Genomic DNA, 21,497 nt, shown 5'->3' on the forward strand with positions numbered 1-21,497 from the left:
ACAAGCGATGGAACCGCCTGAGCTCGGTCTCTGAGCTCTGCCAGGCGGTGCAACCACCCCTATCAGGTGGTGGCACCACCTAGAAGCTTAGTCTCCGAGCTGCCAGGTGGTTGTACCGCCCTAGTCAGGAGGTGGTACCGTCAGGACCCCGAAAATCTGGGAAAATACATTTTTGAGCTCTAAATTCAAACTAGTTTGGGGCCTATATATACCTCACCCTTTCCTGCATGAAAGTGCACCAAAAATATAATCTTACTCTATGATTTTTATAGCTCAAAAGTGTTGTAAAGGCTAGAAGTTCTCCTCCCTCTTTTTCCAAGCTTTAATCTTTCAAGAGAGGAGAGAAAAGTTTGTAAGGGTTTTCTCCTAAGACCGTCAAAAGGAGTGAAACTATAAAAGGATTGTTGGCCTTCGCCTATTGAAGGAAGGCCTCTAGTGGACGTCGGTGACCTCGTTGGTGGAGGAAGCCAAAAGTGGATGTAGGTCAAGATTGACCGAACCACTCTAAATCTCGGTTTGCATTTACTTTGAGCATCTTATCTTTACTGCAAACCTCCTCAATAGCTTACTGCCTTCTACTCATTTACGAATGTGTTTTATAGTTAAGTATTTTCCGAATCGGCGTTAAGACAAAAATCGGTTTTATCATACGAACATCATATTTCAGTTTGCGCTTACATTCTGATTTCTATCTTAACTGCAAACTGCCTTCCTTACTTTACTTCAAATACGTTTCCGTAAGCTTTCAAAGTTATTATTTGCACGAAATGACTTTTACGTCAAAATCAGATTTTAGCATACAAACGTAGTTTTAATCGTCGAAAGTTTTCCGCTGCATTAATTCACCCCCCCCCCCCCCCCCCCCCCCCCGCCTCTTAGTGCTCTTGATCCTAACATATATATGCTTATTTGGCATAATGATAATGACAAATTTAGTGCTACATTAGCATGAAATCAGATCAGGCAAAGGAACAACAAGTAGATCTCAAGCAGTTGGACATGGGATCGATCGGGATCACAAAGACATTCCTTATGCACATTGCAGGCCCTTCTTAACAAACTACATACAATAAACAATATGAAGAGAAGAGGTATTTATCTTGTTAACTGATGCTCCCTTTGTATGCAATAGGAAGAAACTTTTGATCATCTCTATTTTGCTTGTGACTATACTAAATGGATATAGAAGGAGATTCTTCAGCAATATAAACTCAATAGGCTACCGCAACCAAACTTGCATCAAGAATTAGGCGAACTCATGTAATGTTTATCGAGAAAAGGGCCTCTTACATAATTGGCAAATATTACTTTCAGATGCGCTGTTTGGTGGATGTGGAAGGAGAGATGTAGTAGAATCTTTGAGTGTCGACATACAAATAATGCTCAACTTTTGACAGAGATTATTAGATACTCAACATCATATATGGAACACTTTACACAAAGAGAGAGAGATATTTTTATCAAATTTAATTTTGCTATTAGTTAAAGATCTTAGGAATGATGTTAAAGAATTGTATGTATCCCGTAATTATCTTCTTTAATAATGTGTTGTACCCATATGTGTTGGGAAATTTTTGGGGCGACATCATATGCGCAGCGGAAGAACAAGAAAAACAAAATCCCCGATTCCCAAAGAGATGTTCGTCGTCGTGCGAAGATTGGTACGCAAAAATCCGCGAAACATGAAACTGCGTATAGAGTAGATTGTGTTACCTAGGGAGATCGTATATCTCTGTTTCCTTACAAATCCTTAGGAGAGGGTGAAGGAGGTCAAACGTCCTCCTCTCTAGCGGTGATCCACACAGCAGGGTTGCGACGACGCTCCTCAAAACTCTAGGCCTTCTTTGAGGTGGAGATGGAGAGGAGAATAGGAAAGGCAAGCAAAGGCTCTCTAGCCTATGGGGCTCTGAATCCCTCCTATTTATAGAGGTCCCCTGTCAAACCCTAATGGGTCCTCCCCTAGTGGGTATTGGATCTGCATCCAATAAGACAAGGGCTCCGTCGGATATCTCATATCCGAACCTCTACTCATCGCAATGCCTACCATATGTGTATGACCCTCTAGGCCCAATATCGAGCTGGCCGTGAGTCATACCTGTCAGAACTCCTTCTAACTCAGTGAATTATTATCTTTGTAATAATTCACTCGACTCATCGACTACGGACGTACTAGGCCACTACGCCGTAGTCCCTAGACGATACAGGGGAATCCAATCCATTGGACCTGTCTGTCCTCAGTTACCGTGTACCTATAGTCCCTCATCCATCTAATATCCCAGAGACCGTATATCGAGCATGGTGTTGTCAGACCTATACGGTTTCTACTCGAGTCTCGTTCTAGTCGGATTCTCCCGGAGAACTCTTTCTCTCTCAACCCGAATGACCCTGGCCAGGGATTTGTCTGAGCAAGAACACATGGAATATTCCTCTCATGACGCCGAGAGTGGATGATCCTCTATCAACACTCAATAGCCCTCGTAAGGTCGACTACCACTCCCAATGACCAGCTGTACTAGATCTGGGACAACCAAACCTATAAGTCTGGTATCAAAGAGTGGAGCACTCATACAGGACATCCTTGGTGTCTCAAGTCTAAGGACCAGATACACCACTAGGACTACGGAATCGCTGTCTGACAATAAGGCATCATCAACCATCCAACATTCCGTAAGCGGATCAATCAGTGAACTCATTCTCCAATGACCACCTGTACTGTATCCCTAGTGTCCCTACACGAGCAGCTATGAGACCAGCTGCATCCATCATATGGATGGGTATACAGCACACCAGTCTATCCGGTTATCACGATGTCCCTCTCGAGTAACCTATGACCGGGATTATTTAGGATATGTGTTTAAAGGTGAATCGATCTCATTATCGTGATCTCATCACGATCCGATTCCCATTGCACAAATCCAAGGACATCACAATATATGTATGCATTTATGCAATAGTTATAAAGTGATATACGCCAAAATATAACAAGCAAAAAGATTATGTTTCAAGTCACACATGTCATCACCCACGTGATTGGCTTGCTGGGCACCTATGACTAGCAATCTCCCACTTGACCTAAAGCCAATCACCTATGTGTCTGATCCCCATCAGACCCCTGTGACGCTCAAAGACAATCTGAGACAACGACTTTGTCAATGGATCTGCAATGTTATCTTCGGATGGAACTCTTTCCACTACTACATCTCCTCGGGTTACGATCTCTCTAATAAGGTGGAACCTCCTCAGAACACTTCTGATGAGACCTGGGTTCCCTTATTTGAGTAATCGCCCCATAGTTATCGTAATATAAGGAAGTCAACTCCTCGCTACTCGGCACGACTCCCAAATCTGTGATGAACTTCTTCAACCAGACTCCCTCCTTTGCTGCATCTGATGCAGCAATGTACTCTGCCTCTGTGGTCGAGTCAGCAGTGGTATCTTGCTTGGAACTCTTCCAGCACACTGCTCCTTCATTCAAGGTGTACACATACCCTGAATTGGTCTTGCTATCATCGACATCAGACTGAAAACTTGAGTCAATGTAGCCTTCAACCTTAAGGCTATTACCTCCATATACTAGTAAAAGATCCTTAGTCCTTCTCAAGTACTTAAGGATACACTTTACTGCTTTCCAGTGCTCCAAGCCTGGATCCGCCTGATACTTGCTCGTGACACTCAGAGCATGCGTTATATCAGGCCTAGTACATAGCATGACATACATGATAGACCCTATTGCTGAGGCATAAGGTATCATATCCATGTTCGCCCTTTCTTCTGAAGTCTTTGGGGACATACTCGTAAAAAGAGATATCCCATGTCTCATAAGTATGAGACCTCTCTTGGAATTTTTCTATGCTAAACCTTTTGACAATGGTTTCTATGTACCTGGACTAAGACAAGCCAAGCATCCTCTTGGATCTATCTATATAGATTCTAATCCCCAAGATATAGGATGCTTCCCCTAAGTCCTTCATGGAGAAGTGTCTAGATAACCAAGTCTTTACTGTGGATAGCATTCCTACGTCATTCCCAATGATGAGGATGCCATCCACATATAACACCAAAAAGGTGATAGCGCTTCCACTTACCTTTCTGTATACACAAGGCTCATCTTCGTTCTTAACAAAGTCATAAGATATGATTGCCTCATCAAATCTTATGTTTCAACTTCGGGAAGCTTGCTTTAGTCCATAAACGGATCTAAGCAACCTACACACCTTATCTGAGCAGTTCTTGGACATGAATCCCTTAGGTTGCATCATATACACCTCCTCCTCGAGATTCCCATTGAGGAATATGGTTTTCACATCCATCTGCCAGATCTCATAATCATAGTGTGCTGCAATAGCCAATAGAATTCTGATGGATTTTAGCATTGCTACGGGTAAGAAGGTTTCATCGTAGTCAACACCTTGCCTTTGACGATACCCCTTAGCCACTAGCCTTGCTTTATAGGTCTCTACCTTTCCATCTACTTCGATCTTTTTCTTAAAGATCCACTTGCAACCGATGGGTACAATACCTTCGGGCGCATCAACTAGATTCCAAACCTTATTGGAGTACATAGAATCCATCTCAGAATTCATGGCTTCTTGCCACTTCCCGGAGTCTATACTCATAATAGCCTCCTCGTAGGTCTGAGGATCAATATCCTCTACATCCTCTCCTCTAATATGTCCCACATATCTCTCAGGAGGATGGGATACTCGATTAGACCTGCGTAAAGTTGAAACTTGTGTATTAGGTACCTGAACAGACTCAGGCTATAGAGTGGTGCTTGAGCTTGGTTCTCCAACCTCGCTCATTTCTATCATTCTCCCACTGTCTCCGCCAAGAATGTGTTCCTTCTCAAGGAACACTGCTCTCTTAGCTACAAAGACCTTTTGGTCCTCGGGATGATAGAAATAATACTCACAAGTTTCCTTGGGGTATCCCACAAATTTGCATCACTCTGTCCTTGATTCTAACTTATCGGGGTTGTGTCTTTTAACATGGGCAGGGCAGCCCCAAATCTTAACAACCTTAAGATCAGGCTTCTTCCCTTTCCATATCTCATATGGTGTAGACACTACCGACTTAGTTGGAACTCTGTTCAAAAGGTAAGCTGCGGTTTCTAGGGCATATCCCCAGAATGAGATGGGTAGGTCAGCGAAACTCATCATGGACCGTACCATATCTAATAACGTACGATTTCTCCTTTCAGAGACACCATTGAGCTGAGGTGTATAAGGAGGTGTCCATTGGGATAATATCCCATGGACCTTAAGGAACTGAGTAAACTCTGTACTTAAGTACTCACCTCCTCGATCTGATCGAAGAGTTTTAATACTCTCTCCAGTCTGGTTCTCCATCTCATTCTTATACTCTTTGAATTTCTCAAAGGCCTCGGACTTGTACTTCATTAAGTACACATATCCATACCTTGAGATATCATCAGTAAATGTAATGAAATAGGAGTAACCTCCAATGGCATGAGTTGACATGGGTCCATATACATCACTATGTATGAGTTCCAACAACTCAGTGGCTCTCTCTCCAGTTCCACTAAATGGAGAGTTGGTCAGTTTTCCACGAATGCAAGGCTCACAAGTTGCATATGACACATAGTCGAATGGATCTAGATATCCATCATTTAGTAACTTTTGAATCCTTCTTTCATGGATGTGACCTAGCCTACAATGCCACAGGTATGCACTGTTCAACTTATCTCGTTTCCTTTTGGACACATTTACATTCATGATATGTGGAGTGGTGTCTAACATAAATAAACCATTATGCAATGTTCCTTTCGTGATGATCTTATCATCTAATAATATCGAACAACCATTGTTCTCAAAAATAAATTTATATCCACTAACTGTTAAACATGAAATGGAGATAATATTTTTGATAATAGAAGGAACAAAATAACATGCATCTAATGTAATAAAAGCTCCACTAGGCAAATGTAGGGCAACCTCGCCAACAGCTACTACAGCAACTTTTGCTCCATTACCCATCTTGAGGTTCATCTCACCTCTCTCTAGTCTCCTAGGCCTTGCCAGAACCTGCAACGAATTGCATATATGATAAGCACTACCGGTATCCAATACCTATGTGTTATCATAAGAGTCTATAAATGGAGACTGATCATGAATGTACCTGAAGCTTAATCAAGCTTTTGTTTCACCCTTTCTGCAAGGTATTCTTTGCAGTTTCTCTTCCAGTGCCCATCTTTACCACAGTGGAAGCACTAGCCTTTGTCCTTTGCTGGGTCTTTCTTAGCAACCTTTGCTTTACCTGGTTTGCCCTTGCCCTTTCCCTTCTTAAGGGACCTTTCTGCTTTCCTTTTCCTTTTGGTCTCACCAGTGTAGAGAACTGGCTTCTCTTTCTTAATAGTACTCTCTGCCTCCCTCAACATATTGAGGAGCTCTGGGAGAGTCACCTCAAGCTTGTTCATATTAAAATTTATTATGAACTGTGAAAAGGAATCTGGTAGGGACTGAAGCACAATGTCCACACACAAGTTATCCTCTAGGACCATTCCTAGACCTGTGAGTTTCTCTATCCACTCAATCATCTTTAGGACATGGTTCTGAACCGGTATCCCCTCAGTCATCCTAGCGCGGAAGAGGCTCTTAGATATCTCATATCGCTAAGTCCTTCCCTGTTCCTCAAATAATTTACGGACATGTAGGAGAATGGATCTGACATCCATCTTTTCATGTTGTCTCTGTAACTCAGGAGTCATAGAGCCCAACATATAGCACTGAGCAAGAGTGGAGTCATCAATGTACTTCACGTAGTGAGCGATCTCATCCTCGTTTGCCCCTTCTTCAGGCGCAGGCATCACTGTATCAAGGACGTACACGATTTTCTCCACTGTGAGAACAATTCTCAAGTTACGGAGCCAATCCGTATAATTTGGACCAGTGAGGCGGTTGACATCAACTATGCCATGTAAGGGATTTCAAAGCGACATTTTCTGAAAATAAAGATGCAGCAGAAATGAATAACTTGCAGATTTTGCAAGAAATAAACTATCAAGATATGGACTTCTATCTTAACATGCTCACACTATTTTACTAACGAGTCACGCGACACTCTCAGCACGTGAAACGGAAGTCTCCGGCAGACTTCTAGTGGGGATCAGGATCCAATCAGCGTCTTAATGTAACCTCGAGGGACTCGACCAATCACACTAAGCCTAAAAGGTAGGCAACTCTTACCGATCACAACTCCTTGTGATTCCCGTCCTGTTCGGCCTCCGAATCACCATGGCCTCGAGGGACTCGACCAACCATGATGCTCGGTTAAGTCAACACCTTCGTTACAAGATGAGTATGATTTGATGATATACCCTCGAGGGACTCGACCAAGTATACCATGCCCTCAGGTCACCGGTGACATCTCTATGTCGTAAGCAAGATAGCGAATCGCGATATAGGTGAGTCTCGAGGGACTCGACCAACTCAACCTACACCGAGAATTGGTTCCTACTTATAACGATGGAAGGCCACGTGGGTCAATCTAATTGCCTCATGTTTACCGACTTAATATTATCGAGAGATGTTTCTATGATTTGGTCTCCTAATATGAAATGTTACACATATACATATTTAATATATATCTACATCGCATGCAAATATATATACATATCTAGTATGTGTATAATCAATTACACCAGATGATCATGGACCACAACCTAATGTGATTAGGCCCGAGCCAGTAGGCCTAATCACTCACATCAAGATCTATGTGTGCAACGGTGCATCTCCATGCCCTGTGATCGTCCATCTCGTCCTCGTCGGTTCTGTCGACATCTTGATGCATCTTCATACATCACGATCGTCCGTCTCGTGGGTCCCGCTATCGCATCCACGCTCCCGCTATGCCTCCTCATGTGATTACAACTTAATCATAGGCACGCAGGCCCAACAATAAACGAGAAATATAATGGAGGCTCGCAGACCTCAATAATAATAATCACAATTACACACATCACACGGTCCATGATCATCTGTCCACATATCATACATCACATGTATAAATAATCATCATCATGTAGGACTACTAGATAATTATAAAAATAATAATCAATTAAACATTTTAATTAATTAGTATTTTATGAAATCAGGGACATATAGGGAATTTCTGAATTCATAGGGGTATTTTCGTAATTTGGACAAATGATAGAAATCGAAATTTCCCAAATTTCGATGGGCAAAACTATCTTTTGCCTAGAAAAACCTAATGCCCTACTCCCCTTCGCTGTTGCCGCCGCCGCCACCCTGTCGGCGGCGGCCTGTTCGGCGGGGCGAGGGCACTGCCCTCACTTGCAGGCGGCACGCCGCTGCGGGTGGGCGCCCCCGCGGGCAGTTCTGCCGGCGGGGCAACGCCCGCAGGCGGTGCTGCCCCTGTAGGTTGGCGCCCCTACGGGCGTCGCCGCCTCCGTAGGCGGTTCTGCCCGTGGGGCAGCGCCCGCAGGCGGTGCTGTCCTGCCGGGCGACCGCCCCTGTGCGGGGTTTTCGCCCGCGGGAGCAGCGGGAGAAGGCGCCGCTGCCCTGCGGCACCTCTGCCCGTGGACTGCCAGCCCCGCCGGACGTAAGCCTGCTGCAAGCAGGCCGCCGGCTGGCTGCTGCAAACGCAGCCCCTGTGCTGCCCGCCTACAGTTGCGTTGCATGCATGCAGATCGAGGCAGCAACTGTTGCTGCCCTTTCTCACTTTTGCGTCAACGATTTTGACATCAAAATTCTTCCTAAACACAACACACGCAGTTCAAAACCAATCATTCGCATGAACAACCTGGCTCTGATACCACTATTGGGAAATTTTTGGGGCGACATCATATGCGCAGCGGAAGAACAAGAAAAACAAAATCCTCGATTCCCAAAGAGATGTTCGTCGTCGTGCGAAGATTGGTACGCAAAATCCGTGAAACATGAAACTGTGTATAGAGTAGATTGTGTTACCTAGGGAGATCGTATATCCCTGTTTCCTTGCAGATCCTTAGGAGAGGGTGAAGGAGATCAAACGTCCTCCTCTCTAGCGGTGATCCACACAGCAGTGTTGCGACGACGCTCCTTAAAACTCCAGGCCTTCTTTGAGGTGGAGAGGGAGAGGAGAATAGGAAAGGCAAGCAAAAGCTCTCTAGCCTATGGGGCTCTGAATCCCTCCTATTTATAGAGGTCCCCTGTCAAACCCTAATGGGTCCTCACCTAGTGGGTATTGGATCTGCATCCAATAAGACAATGGCTCCGTCGGATATCTCATATCCGAACCTCTACTCATCGCAATGCATACCATATGTGTGTGACCCTCTAGGCCCCATATCGAGCTGGCCGTGAGTCATACCTGTCAGAACTCCTTCTAACTCAGTGAATTATTATCTCTGTAATAATTCACTCGACTCATCGACTACGGACGTACTAGGCCACTACGCCGTAGTCCCTAGACGATACAGGGGAATCAAATCCATTGGACCTGTCTATCCTCAATTACCGTGTACCTATAGTCCCTCATCCATCTAATATCTCAAAGACCGTATATCGAGCATGGTGTTATCAGACCCATACGATTTCTACTCGAGTCTTGTTCTAATCGGATTCTCCCGGAGAACTCTTTCTCTCTCAACCCGAATGACCCTGGCCAGGGATTTGTCTGAGCAAGAACACATTAAATATTCCTCTCATGACGCCGAGAGTGGATGATCCTCTATCGACACTCAATAGCCCTCGTAAGGTCGACTACCACTCCCAATGACCAGCCGTACTAGATCTGGGACAGCCAAACCTATAAGTCTGGTATCAAAGAGTGGAGCACTCATACAGGACATCCTTGGTGTCTCAAGTCTAAGGACCAGATACATCACTAGGACTACGGAATCGTTGTCTGACAATAAGGCATCATCAATCATCCAACATTCCGTAAGCGGATCAATCAGTGAACTCATTCTCCAATGAGCACCTGTACTGTATCCCTAGTGTCCCTACACGAGCAGCTATGAGACCAGCTGCATCCATCATATGGACGGGTATACAGCACACCAGTCTGTCAGGTTATCACGATGTCCCTCTCGAGTAACCTATGACCGGGATTATTTAGGATATGTGTTTAAAGGTGAATCGATCTCATTATCATGATCTCATCATGATCTGATTCTCATTGCACAAATCCAAGGATATCACAATATATGTATGCATTTATGCAATAGTTATAAAGTGATATACGCCAAAATATAACAAGCAAAAAGATTCTGTATCAAGTCACACGTGTCATCACTTACGTGATTGGCTTGCTAGGCACCTATGACTAGCAATATGTAGTTTTGGCGACATTATATTTTATTTATTGGTTACAGTTAGGAGTCACGGTCTACTTTATAGTCATGACTACACTTTATTTGTTGGCTACAGTTAGTAGTCATAGTCTACAGCATGTGTAGTCATGACTACCTCTTTGTTTAACTACTCTTGGAGATTAGTCTGTGGAGTGAGACTATTCCATCTTTGAGACAATGTACACTATCTTAGACTACTCTATGAGATATCATGCTTTAGTCTATGGTTTATATAGACAAAGCTATTTGTACAAACTTCACACTTAATCAATTTATTTTTACTTACCAAAAAATATATAATGTATGTATTATCTTATATGAGATAATGTGATGACTCGTTACCATTTATTCCTTTGAGCTTTATGGAGCTTTCTGTCATGAATAGTCGTCATGCACCCGTAACATCTTCGCTCAATGAACTGTTCGTCACTTTTGTATGCTTATACAAATTCTTGACAGCATGTTTTGCCTTGATTTTGTGTATTTTTGTTTGAAAAATATAAGCAAGAACAGTTTGCAGTATTACAATACAACCGCACACCACATCAAATAAAACTATCCTAAAATGACTATTTTTACGTGCTGCGATCTGTTTTCTATAGACTACAGTCGTGCATGAAACGTTAGCCATATTAGACCCTTAGAACCCCTTGGATGACACAAGGGTGGATGAGGCTTTGGAATAGTATCAAGCGTTAATCGATTTACACCTAGTCTGCAATGTGAATTTTCAAAGAACCAAGTAGGCACAATCCACATCATCCTTAGGATATGGAAAATAGGGCCCAAAAATTTCATTAACGCCGTTCAAGCGGGATGGTATGTAATTACTGGTCTATGCTTGTTCTTCACCGGTGCATATATATCACCCACCTCTACATATATATTCTAGATCTCCACGTGAATTATCAACGGGAGGGGGGCAACCAGACTCATTTCTTCACGTACTGAACTATCAGTATCATGAACTCTCTTTTTGTTTTGCTTTCTTGCATTAACATGCAGTCTCATTTTGATCTTCTGCTGTCAGTCGGATGGTTATCAGAAGATTAGTTGTTGTAACATGGTCCGCAAGGGGTTCGTCCGGATGATCTACATACTAAACTCTTTGTTACTCTCAATTTACATGGTAGAGAACATTTTCTCTTCTTTTTCTTTCTTGATGACAACCAGTAATAAACTGATGTAGTCAAGTCCAGTTGAAAGCTAGAACAGAAATAATGCCAAGAAAGATTCATTGACAAAATAATCTTAATCTTCGTGGATACTGTAAAACAACAGGGAACCAATGGAGTGTTGGCCAAAGTAAAGATTCAAAGCTTAATCTTCGTGGAACAAAATAATGATATGAATGATTGACCGCCTATGGTGTATACTTTGGTGTTATTATCACCCTAAAATTATCATGATGATCTTGTGGTATAAATATTATTATTTTTACATGTGTGTCGATATAAGGTTCAGAATTATGCAATGGAAATATGTTTATGCGTATACTATATAATACTAATTGCACTATTTTGAAAATGAGGACACCAATAAATTATATGGGTAATCTTTAAAAGAAAAAGTAAATTCCATATTCTCCATTCATATTACTCAACAAAATAGAAAAAGATTTGCAGATAACAATTATCAAGATAATAGAAGATTTGATTTAGAATTTGAAGCTGGAGATGACTTTTCCAAGTTTTTCCGATAAGGGGAATATGTGATTGTAGCAGAAATATACACCTCTTAGAGCATGGCAATAAATTTACACAAAATTAAGTTCTAATTACTAGTCTTGATTCATATGGTGTACTTAACAGTCATGAAAACACAGGATTATCTTAAGGTTATATCTTTTTCGATCCTAATTATTGCATGCATAATACCGTAACCTCTGGTAATTAACTCGAACTGTAGTGAAGCTAAATAGCTGCCCTCCGTGGAAAGCTCTTGCGCCGGTGCCGCCTCATCTTGGCGTGCTCCTGCGCTGCTGCTCTTTCGCGTGAAGGAGATCCATCGGTATCAGACTCCTCTTCCTTGTCCGTCACCTCGCCCTTCTCCATGCTCGCGTCCTCCTTGGCCATCTTCTTGGGTCTTCCTCTCCTCTTCTGCTGGTGCTGCAACTCCAATCCATCTTCTTCAGCTACGCTCTCCTCCCAAACCGTCTTTAGCTTTCTCTTGAGATGGTCACCTTCAGCCATGGCGAACCAGTCAATGTGGAAACTACTGGCACCGTCCCGCTCTTATAGTCAATGTGGCCGGTGGCTTCAGATGGCGGTGCGACTGAATGCATGTTGTGAAGGATTTTAATGTGGCCTTCGTTGTGGATCCAAGTCACGGAATGCAAGCGAGTAGGTGCTTGTCTCACCCACTTGTGGACGTGGAAGGTGTAGTGGAGGTCGTCTGCTTCAAGTAGAGAAGGGGTTGTGATGGAAGTCTTTCGCTTCTGGGCGTTCGTCCAAGTTCAAAGAAGGTCGCCGCATTCAAGTCTCGGCATTTGATCCACGTAAACTCACCGATATGTTCAGCTTCATTTATAGCTCAATTACCTTACCTCCATATCCGCACCGATGAATGAGATCAAAGCTGCAGCACTGAAGACTGCGTGATGTTTCTGGAACAGAGTTTTGGAGTCATCATTGTGGTCTACCACTGATTCCGGAACTGTCGGTTTCGATTTCGAAACCGTCCGTTCCGGTTTCCAAAATCAGAAACCAAAACCTATTAATTGTCCGCACCGATACGAACAATTTTTTTATTTTAAAATTTAAAAAATATATATATAATTTTATTTTTAAAATTTGAAAAATAAATGTATAATTATAATGAGAACAATGATATTAAAAAAATGATATAAAATTTATAATCAAACTAAAATTATCTTTATAAAAATTTGAACTTAGATAACTTAATATTATATATTAAAAATTTAATCACCGTAGCATTTTTTTTATTTTTTACGATATTTAATCGATTTAAGATCGAAACCGTGGAATGATCGTAACAAAACAAATATTAATTTAAATTTTATTTAAAAACATGCGCATCCGGGGAATCGAACCCCGGTCAGTACCGTGGGAGGGTACTATGATACCACTACACCAGATGCGCTCGATGTTATGAGTAATGAGTGGAATAATAATATTAAATTTTGATTTCATCTCACACAGATATTACACGTGACGATCGATCGGCTTCCTTGATCTCTTCACCTTCGCGTACTCCACAGAAATACATCGCATTGTTGCACCTGCAAAGGTAAAGAAAGCATCATAATCCATGGGCAACACGGTAAAAGTAAGGGAGAACCAATACCGGCAAACTTGCGGTTCAAGGTGCAAATCAGTAGGACCATACACATAATATTAGGTGCTATGTAGTTCATTGTACCTTTTACAGTAGCACAATGCAAAGCAATTCAATGAAGTAATGGCGTACGTGATGCAAAATGTAATTAGCTCATCATATTTATTAGCGTCACGTGCACAAACTGGTTCTGATACAAGCCAACAGCAGAACATGCATAACTTAGTTACCTTACAGAATCTCCCCCAAGTTTCCAGTAAACTGCCCATCAATGTATATTCTTCAGTGTCGGCCAACTACAGAAAAAGCATAATGGAGTCGATATGGATGCAGGCTAACCATCCACACTAACCATCGTACATGTCAACCATACCAAAGGAAAACAAAAGAAAAGCTATGGGATACACCATCTTGTCATGAATTAATCAATCTGCAAGTTAATATAGGAATCTACTGACACGAGATATCCTGAGAGAACATAGAAAGTGAAATTATTCAAGATTGATGAGTGTGACAATTTTGGAGAACTCAAAGCACAATACTGGTGCAAGCATCATTATATGAATTTGTTATGTGATTATAGATATATGCAATACATACATCAATATGCTTGGATCTAGAATGGTATGTTGAATTCTTGGAGAGGTGAATAGCGCTCTAACTGTCACAGTAAACAGTATATACTTCCTGTTTCAAGCCCAATTCCTGTAGAAACTTTTTCATCCATAAAGCTTCCTTGCAGGCTTCAGTAACTGCTATGTATTCTGCTTCTGTGGTTGATAGAGCAACACACTTCTGTAACTTAGACTGCCAAGAGACTGCTCCTCCTACAAATGTCATCAAGAATCCTGAAGTGGACTTCCTGGAATCAGTATCACCTACCATGTCTGCATCTGTGTACCCTTCTAACACAGGTTCATCATCACCAAAACATAAACATAACCTGGAAGTACCTCTTAGATATCTTAATATCCATTTCACTGCTGCCCAATGTTCCTTTCCAGGATTAGAGAGAAATCGGCTGACAACTCCAACTGCATGAGCTATATCTGGCCTAGTACAAACCATAGCATACATCAAACTGCCTACTGCAGATGAGTAAGGCACTTTGGACATTTCTTCTTTTTCTTTCTCACTTGTAGGACATTGTTTTGAACTTAGCTTGAAATGACCTGCAAGTGGAGAACAAACTGCTTTGGCTTTACTCATGTTGAATCTTTCAAGAACCTTTTCAATGTAAGTCTCCTGAGATAGCCAAATCTTCCTTTTCTTCCTATCACGAAGAATCTTCATGCCAAGTATTTGTCTCACCGATCCTAAGTCTTTCATGGCAAAAGACTTACTTAGCTCTCTTTTAAGCTTTTCAATTTTTCCAACATCATGGCCAACAATCAACATATCATCAACATATAGCAGTAAAATAATAAAATCATCATCTGAAAATTTCTTCATAAACACACAATGATCAGATGTTGTTCTATCATACCCTTGGCTCATCATAAAGGAATCAAACTTCTTGTACCACTGTCTAGGTGCCTGTTTGAGTCCATATAAGCTTTTCCTAAGCTTACATACCAGATTTTCTTTTCCCTTGACTTTGAAACCTTCTGGTTGCTCCATGTAAATTTCTTCTTCTAAGTCACCATGAAGAAATGCTGTTTTTACATCAAGTTGCTCAACTTCTAAATTCAAGCGGGCAGCCAAACCAAGAACAACTCAGATAGAGGACATTTTCACAACCGGAGAAAATATTTCTTCAAAGTCAATACCTTTCTTCTGACTGAATCCTTTCACAACTAGTCGTGCCTTGTATCTTTGTTGTGAGCTATTATTTTCAGTCTTCAATTTATAAACCCACTTATTCTTGAGAGCTTTCTTCTCTTTCGATAACTTTACCAAGTCATAGGTGTGGTTCTCAAGCAAGGATCTCATCTCTTCTTGCATGGCTTTAACCCACTCATTCTTATTCTCATGTAGAATAGCTTCTTGGTAAGTTTCTGGCTCTCCCCCGTCAGTAAGCATAACATACTCATGTGGAGGATATCTGGTAGAGGGTTGTCGCTCTCTAGTGGATCTTCTCAATGGAATCTCAACTGGTGGTGGAGGTGCCTGTTCAGTTGGTTCAGCATCATCAACTGTAGGTGTATCATCACTAGTATTCTCACCACAATCTTCTTGTTCATCTCCCCCATGATCATCATGAACTACAGGTGAAGGAACTGGACCCAAACTCCAAGGAATATAAACAGAGGTTTTTGGCTTCTCAACATTATCACCATCATCAAACAATTGGTCTTCAAGAAACACAACATCTCTGCTTCTAATAATCTTCTTGTTCACTGGATCCCATAATCTGTACCCAAACTCTTCATGACCATATCCCAAGAAGATACATGCTTTTGCCTTATTATCAAGCTTGGACCTCTCATCTTTGGGAATATGAACAAATGCTTTACACCCAAAGACTCTCAAATGATTATAAGATATATCTTTTCCTCTCCATACTCTCTCTGGAACATCACCTTGTAGAGGAACTGATGGAGAAAGATTTATCAAGTCAACTGTAGTTCTCATAGCCTCCCCCCAAAATGACTTTGGTAACTTGGCGTGGGAAAGCATACACCTAATCCTTTCTTCAATGGTTCTGTTCATCCTTTCTGTCACACCGTTCTGCTGAGGAGTTTTAGGAACTGTTTTCTCAAGCCTGATACCATGGAACCTGCAATAATTCTCAAAAGGACCCCTGTACTCGCCACCATTATCTGATCGAACACACTTTAGCTTTCTGCCAGTTTCTCTTTCAACATTGACATGAAACTCCTTGAAAGCATCGAGTACCTGGTCTTTAGATTTCAAAGCAAAAGCCCATACTTTTCTAGAATGGTCATCAATAAAAGTAACAAAATAAAGAGCACCTCCAAGAGTTCTAGTTTGCATAGTACAAACATCAGTATGAACTAAATCAATAACATCAGATCTTCTAGATGATGGATATGTCTGAAATGCAACTCTATGTGTTTTTCCAGCTAAGCAATGATCACAAGATTTAAGAGATGTACCTTGCAACTCAGGTAAGAACTGCTTTCTACCAAGAGTTTGAAGTCCCTTCTCGCTGATATGTCCAAGCCTCTTATGCCAAAGATCTATACTTTCACCTTTTCGAATTGCATTAATCTCTCCTTTGTGTAGCTTAGCTTCCATGACATAAAAAGAGTTAATCTTCTTTCCTTTTGCCACAATTAGAGAACCTTTAGTGAGTTTCCATTTACTTTCACCAAAATAATGTGCAAAGCCCTCATCATCAAGTCTACCTGTAGATATCAAGTTAAGACGAATATCTGGAACATGCCTTATATATTTGAGTATCAATTTGCTCCCAATACTGGTCTCCAAGCAAATATCTCCAATACCCACAATCTTAGATGTACCATTGTTTCCCATTCTGACATTACCAAAATCACCAGCACTGTAAGATCTAAAGAAATCACCATGAGAAGTAACATGAAATGAAGCACTAGAGTCAATTACCCAATTACTGTCCTGAGCTACAAGGCTAACACACCCTTCATCACAAACAATAGTGATATTACCTTCAGCAGCAACTGTATTGGTCTCTTTCTCATTTTTCTTCATTTCATTCTGTTCTCGCTTCCAAAACCTACACTCTTTCTTCATGTGACCTGGCTTATTACAGTGAAAACATTTGATATCTCTTATAGACTTGGATCTTCCTCTATAACCATATGGATTTCTGCTATGACTTCTTCCACGTCTTTCTTGTTTTTCAGTAACAAATGCACATTCACCCTGTTCTTTCCTTCTTGCATCTTCATTTAGCAAACTGTCTTTAACTATATCTATGGTTAGAGTCCCCTCTGGCGTGGAGTTACAAATAGTCACCACATACGTTTCTCAACTTTCTGGTAAAGAGCTGAGAAGTAATAATCCCTGCATCTCATCATCTATATTCATTTTCATAGCAACCAACTTGTTTGCAAGACTCTGAAATAGGCTTATATGCTCAATAATATTACCATCATCTTTATACTTCAAATTTACAAGCCTTTTGAGGAGAGAAATTCTATTTCCCACTGTCTTTTTCGCAAAGAGATTTTCTAACCTTTACCAAACAACATCAGCTCTGATTTCATCTGAAATATGCTCATGCAAGTTTATATCCATCCATCTTCTAATATAGGCAATAGCTTTTCTATGTTGAACTTCACATTCTTCATCGTCCATAGTAGAAGGTTTATCTTTAACCTTGATAGGCTTATATAAATCTTTGCAATAGAGCAAATCTTCCATCAGACGCCTCCAAGTGGAATAATTTGATGAGTTCAATTTAATCATACCATCTGACTCCATTTCAATCACACAAGAAAACTAGCACCAAACAACCTGATGCTCTGATACCACTTGTTGGGAAGAAACCTGTTAATGCGGAATAATTCTTTTCCCTCTTTGTGTATCAAAATAGGTTCCTCATCAAAATACCAACTTGATATCAAAATGCTAATATCAATCAGCACAACATAAATAATAGAGCAATAAATCAATCACACAGTGAGACCAAATCTTTTTAACGTGGAAAACCCAATGTGGGAAAAACCACGGGACCGCAATCCACCTCAAACTTCCACTATCAATAATAATGATAACAGGTTTACAGTAGGTCTTCTCTAGAATAACTAGAGGATCAGAATAACATCAAGATCATAGATCTTGGCTCAAGGATAGCATATCTTCATCACGTAGGATGGATCTCCTCAAAAAAGAATTCTAGGTCTCACGGAGTGGATATCGCAGGAAAGTACCTTAGAGAGGGTAAACTGCATATCAAACCCATTAGGATTGTAGAGTTTGCTGCAAGGATTCTCCACATAAAATTTGGGCCGAAACTGACAACGTTGGGCCACCGATCGTCAAGCAGAAAAACTCAGAAACCTTACTTTCTCTCTCCTCTCTTTTTTTCAGCACGCCGCCGGACGCTGTAATCTGACTGCACACACACCCTGCACGCTGCCCAATTTTGCCCTTTCTCTCTTAATTACTGATTTGGGCTCAATAGATCCAATTGTCCAAACCCACGTATTGACTGGACCCAACATTTTCCACCTCCAAAACGAGTATTTTTTTGAGGGGATTAGCTCATCTGTTTTCAAAAATGGATCATGATAAATATAATATCAAAGCAATCACACATGATTACAAGACATGCTGAGATCTACTATACATCCCAATTAAACTAGGAAAGACATCATAGATGGTGGCCGTGACATGGTGGGCCACGGTGATCTCGATCCCAAATTAGTTATTTGAGGTCTTATTGATCCATATAGTCATGTCTGCAATATGTGTGTGGATGAGATGAGATAAGAGCTTCATGAATTTCAATAGTAAATTGCGATTCCCTTATCAGTTCCTTAATAGATGTAAGCTATAACTTCAGTTAATAAAGAAGTTTCTATTCAACCCCAATGAGCACCTCTTGAGTACTCCTTTTTGATGAATTATGCATGTAGTTTCAAATTTCGATCATGTCAAATTCAATTAGTGGGGGTGAAGACATTCTGCAGAGCAATCAAATAAAACAATCCGAACGATGTAAAATCATATTAGTCCATCCTATCACCTTCAAACGGACACTAGAACCAAACGAATCATATCACTATGGAGCACAACAAGTGGATATACACTTATATGTTGCTGTTACCTTTTCAATTTCAGTCCAGTTGGTATCAAAACTATTATAGTTATTTTCTTTTTCATTCTTTATGCACTTGAGGACCTAATTGTTAGAGCTAGTCCCAGAAAATTTACCAATGGATAATTTTGGTAACCCAACAAAACTAATAAAGTGGAAAAAATAAAAGCGACAAGAACACCAAATTTACGTGGTTCGATCAATTGACCTACATCCACGGACGAAGGAGGAACAAATCACTACTATAAAAGAGGGACTATTACAAATGCCTTAGGAAGATGTTCCTAGGCCATAAAACACTCGAATCTATTAAACAAGAAAAATCCAAACTATAAGCTCAAACTATTTAACTAAGTGTGGACTTAAACACAAAACAAACACTTTGGTTTTTCTTGTGGTGCATCTGACTTCAAAGCCCAGGCCCTTATTTATAGTTTAAACAGGAGATACCAAACTTGATTTTCCTGATGTGGGACTATGTGGGACTTGCCAAACTAACAAATCTCCACTTGGCATATCCCAACAAAACTTGCTCCACCTTCTTCATAAAAGCCCCAACGGGCAATCACCAATAATGAACACCAACCAAGTCCAAGCACTGCTTGAACTTATAAACTGGAAGAGGCTTCGTAAGCATATTAGTTGGATTGTCCTTCGTATGAATTTTCTGAACAAGGACCTTTCCCTCAGCAATAGTATCCCATTTGCATCCAACAATTTTCTTACTCGAAGGCGGCTTTACAAGATCCCAAGTTTTATTCTAATGGAGAGATTCTATTTCTTCATTCATCACAATCAACCACTTGGCGGAATTATCATAAGAAACTACATCTGAGTAGATAGTAGGCTCACCAACTTCACTTGTTTCTTCTGCAACAGACAAAGCATATGCAACCAAATTAGCATGTCTTTGTGGTGGTCGAATATTTTCCCGTGGTCTATCCTTGGCTATGGAATATTACTCTTCCTTTGGATCATCTGCTTTAGTAGACTCGGGACCATCTACTAGCATTCTTTGAGTAGAAGAGTTCGACTTAAAAGAATCTGAACTACCAATCTCAAGCTCCACCTACTTTTGCGCACTATCATTTGTACAACTAGTAGATTCCTCTTTGGAAGATAACATAGATAATTCATCAAAAGTAACATCTTTACTGATTACAAATTTTGGGGATTTGGGATCAGAACATCATAATCTGTATCCTTTCACCTCAGAAGCATACCCAAGGAAAAGATATTTTTTAGCTCGAGGCTCTAATTTTCCTTCATTTATATGCATGCATGCTGGACACCCAAAAATTTTTAAATTAGAGTAATCAACAGAAGTACCTGACTAAACTTCATCTAGAGTTTTAAAGTTAAGTGCTGCAGAAGGAGCGCGGTTGATAACGTAACAGGCCATATTAATCGCCTCTGCCCAAAAGTCCTTTGTCAACCCTGCATTTGAGATCATACACCTTGCTCTCTCCAAGAGTGTTCTGTTCATACATTCGGCCACACCATTTTGTTGAGGCATCATCTTAACAGTGCGATGCCGAACAATTTCTTCATTTTTGTAGAATTCATCAAAGTCACTTTCACAAAATTTCATGCCATTATCTGTTCGAAGCCGCTTAATCTGTTTACCTGTTTGCTTCTCAATCAAAGTCTTCCATTGTTTAAAGGTTAGAAAAACATCATTTTTATGCTTCAGAAAATAAACTCAAACTTTCCTGGAATAATCGTCAATGAAAGTCAACATATACCTAGCACCACCCTTAAACTAAACATGAGCTGGACCCCAAAGGTCTGAATGAATATAGTCAAGAGTACCTTTCGTTTTGTGAACTGCTGGAGAATTGAAGGTGACTCTTTTCTGCTTTCCAAAAATGCAGTGTTCACAAAAATCTAGTGGCCCAGTACTCTGTCCGCAAAGTAGATCCCTTTTGCTTAATATGCTCAAACCTTTTTCACTCATATGACCCAAACGCATATGCCATAATTTGGTGATGTCAGAATCAGACAATGATGATGATGAGACTGCAACCAAGCCTGTGACAGTAGTTCCCTACAAAATATATAAGCTACCAGACCTACAAGCTTTCATAACAACAAGAGCATTTCTATAAACTTTCATAACTCCACCTTCAGTTGTGTATTTACACCCAAGGGCCTCTAGGGTGTCTAAAGAGATGAGAT

At 40.9% G+C, this 21,497-nt stretch overlaps 1 non-coding gene across 1 annotated transcript; it reads right to left on the reverse strand.

Moving 5' to 3' along the window:
• Positions 1 to 13,346: 13,346 nt before the first annotated feature.
• TRNAG-CCC (transfer RNA glycine (anticodon CCC)) lies at positions 13,347 to 13,417 on the reverse strand. Its single transcript has one exon. It is a non-coding gene; the product is annotated as a tRNA-Gly (tRNA).
• Between the last annotated feature and the right edge of the window lie 8,080 nt (positions 13,418 to 21,497).

Source organism: Musa acuminata, chromosome BXJ1-7, assembly GCF_036884655.1.
Source record: "Musa acuminata AAA Group cultivar baxijiao chromosome BXJ1-7, Cavendish_Baxijiao_AAA, whole genome shotgun sequence".
Taxonomy (NCBI): domain Eukaryota; kingdom Viridiplantae; phylum Streptophyta; class Magnoliopsida; order Zingiberales; family Musaceae; genus Musa; species Musa acuminata.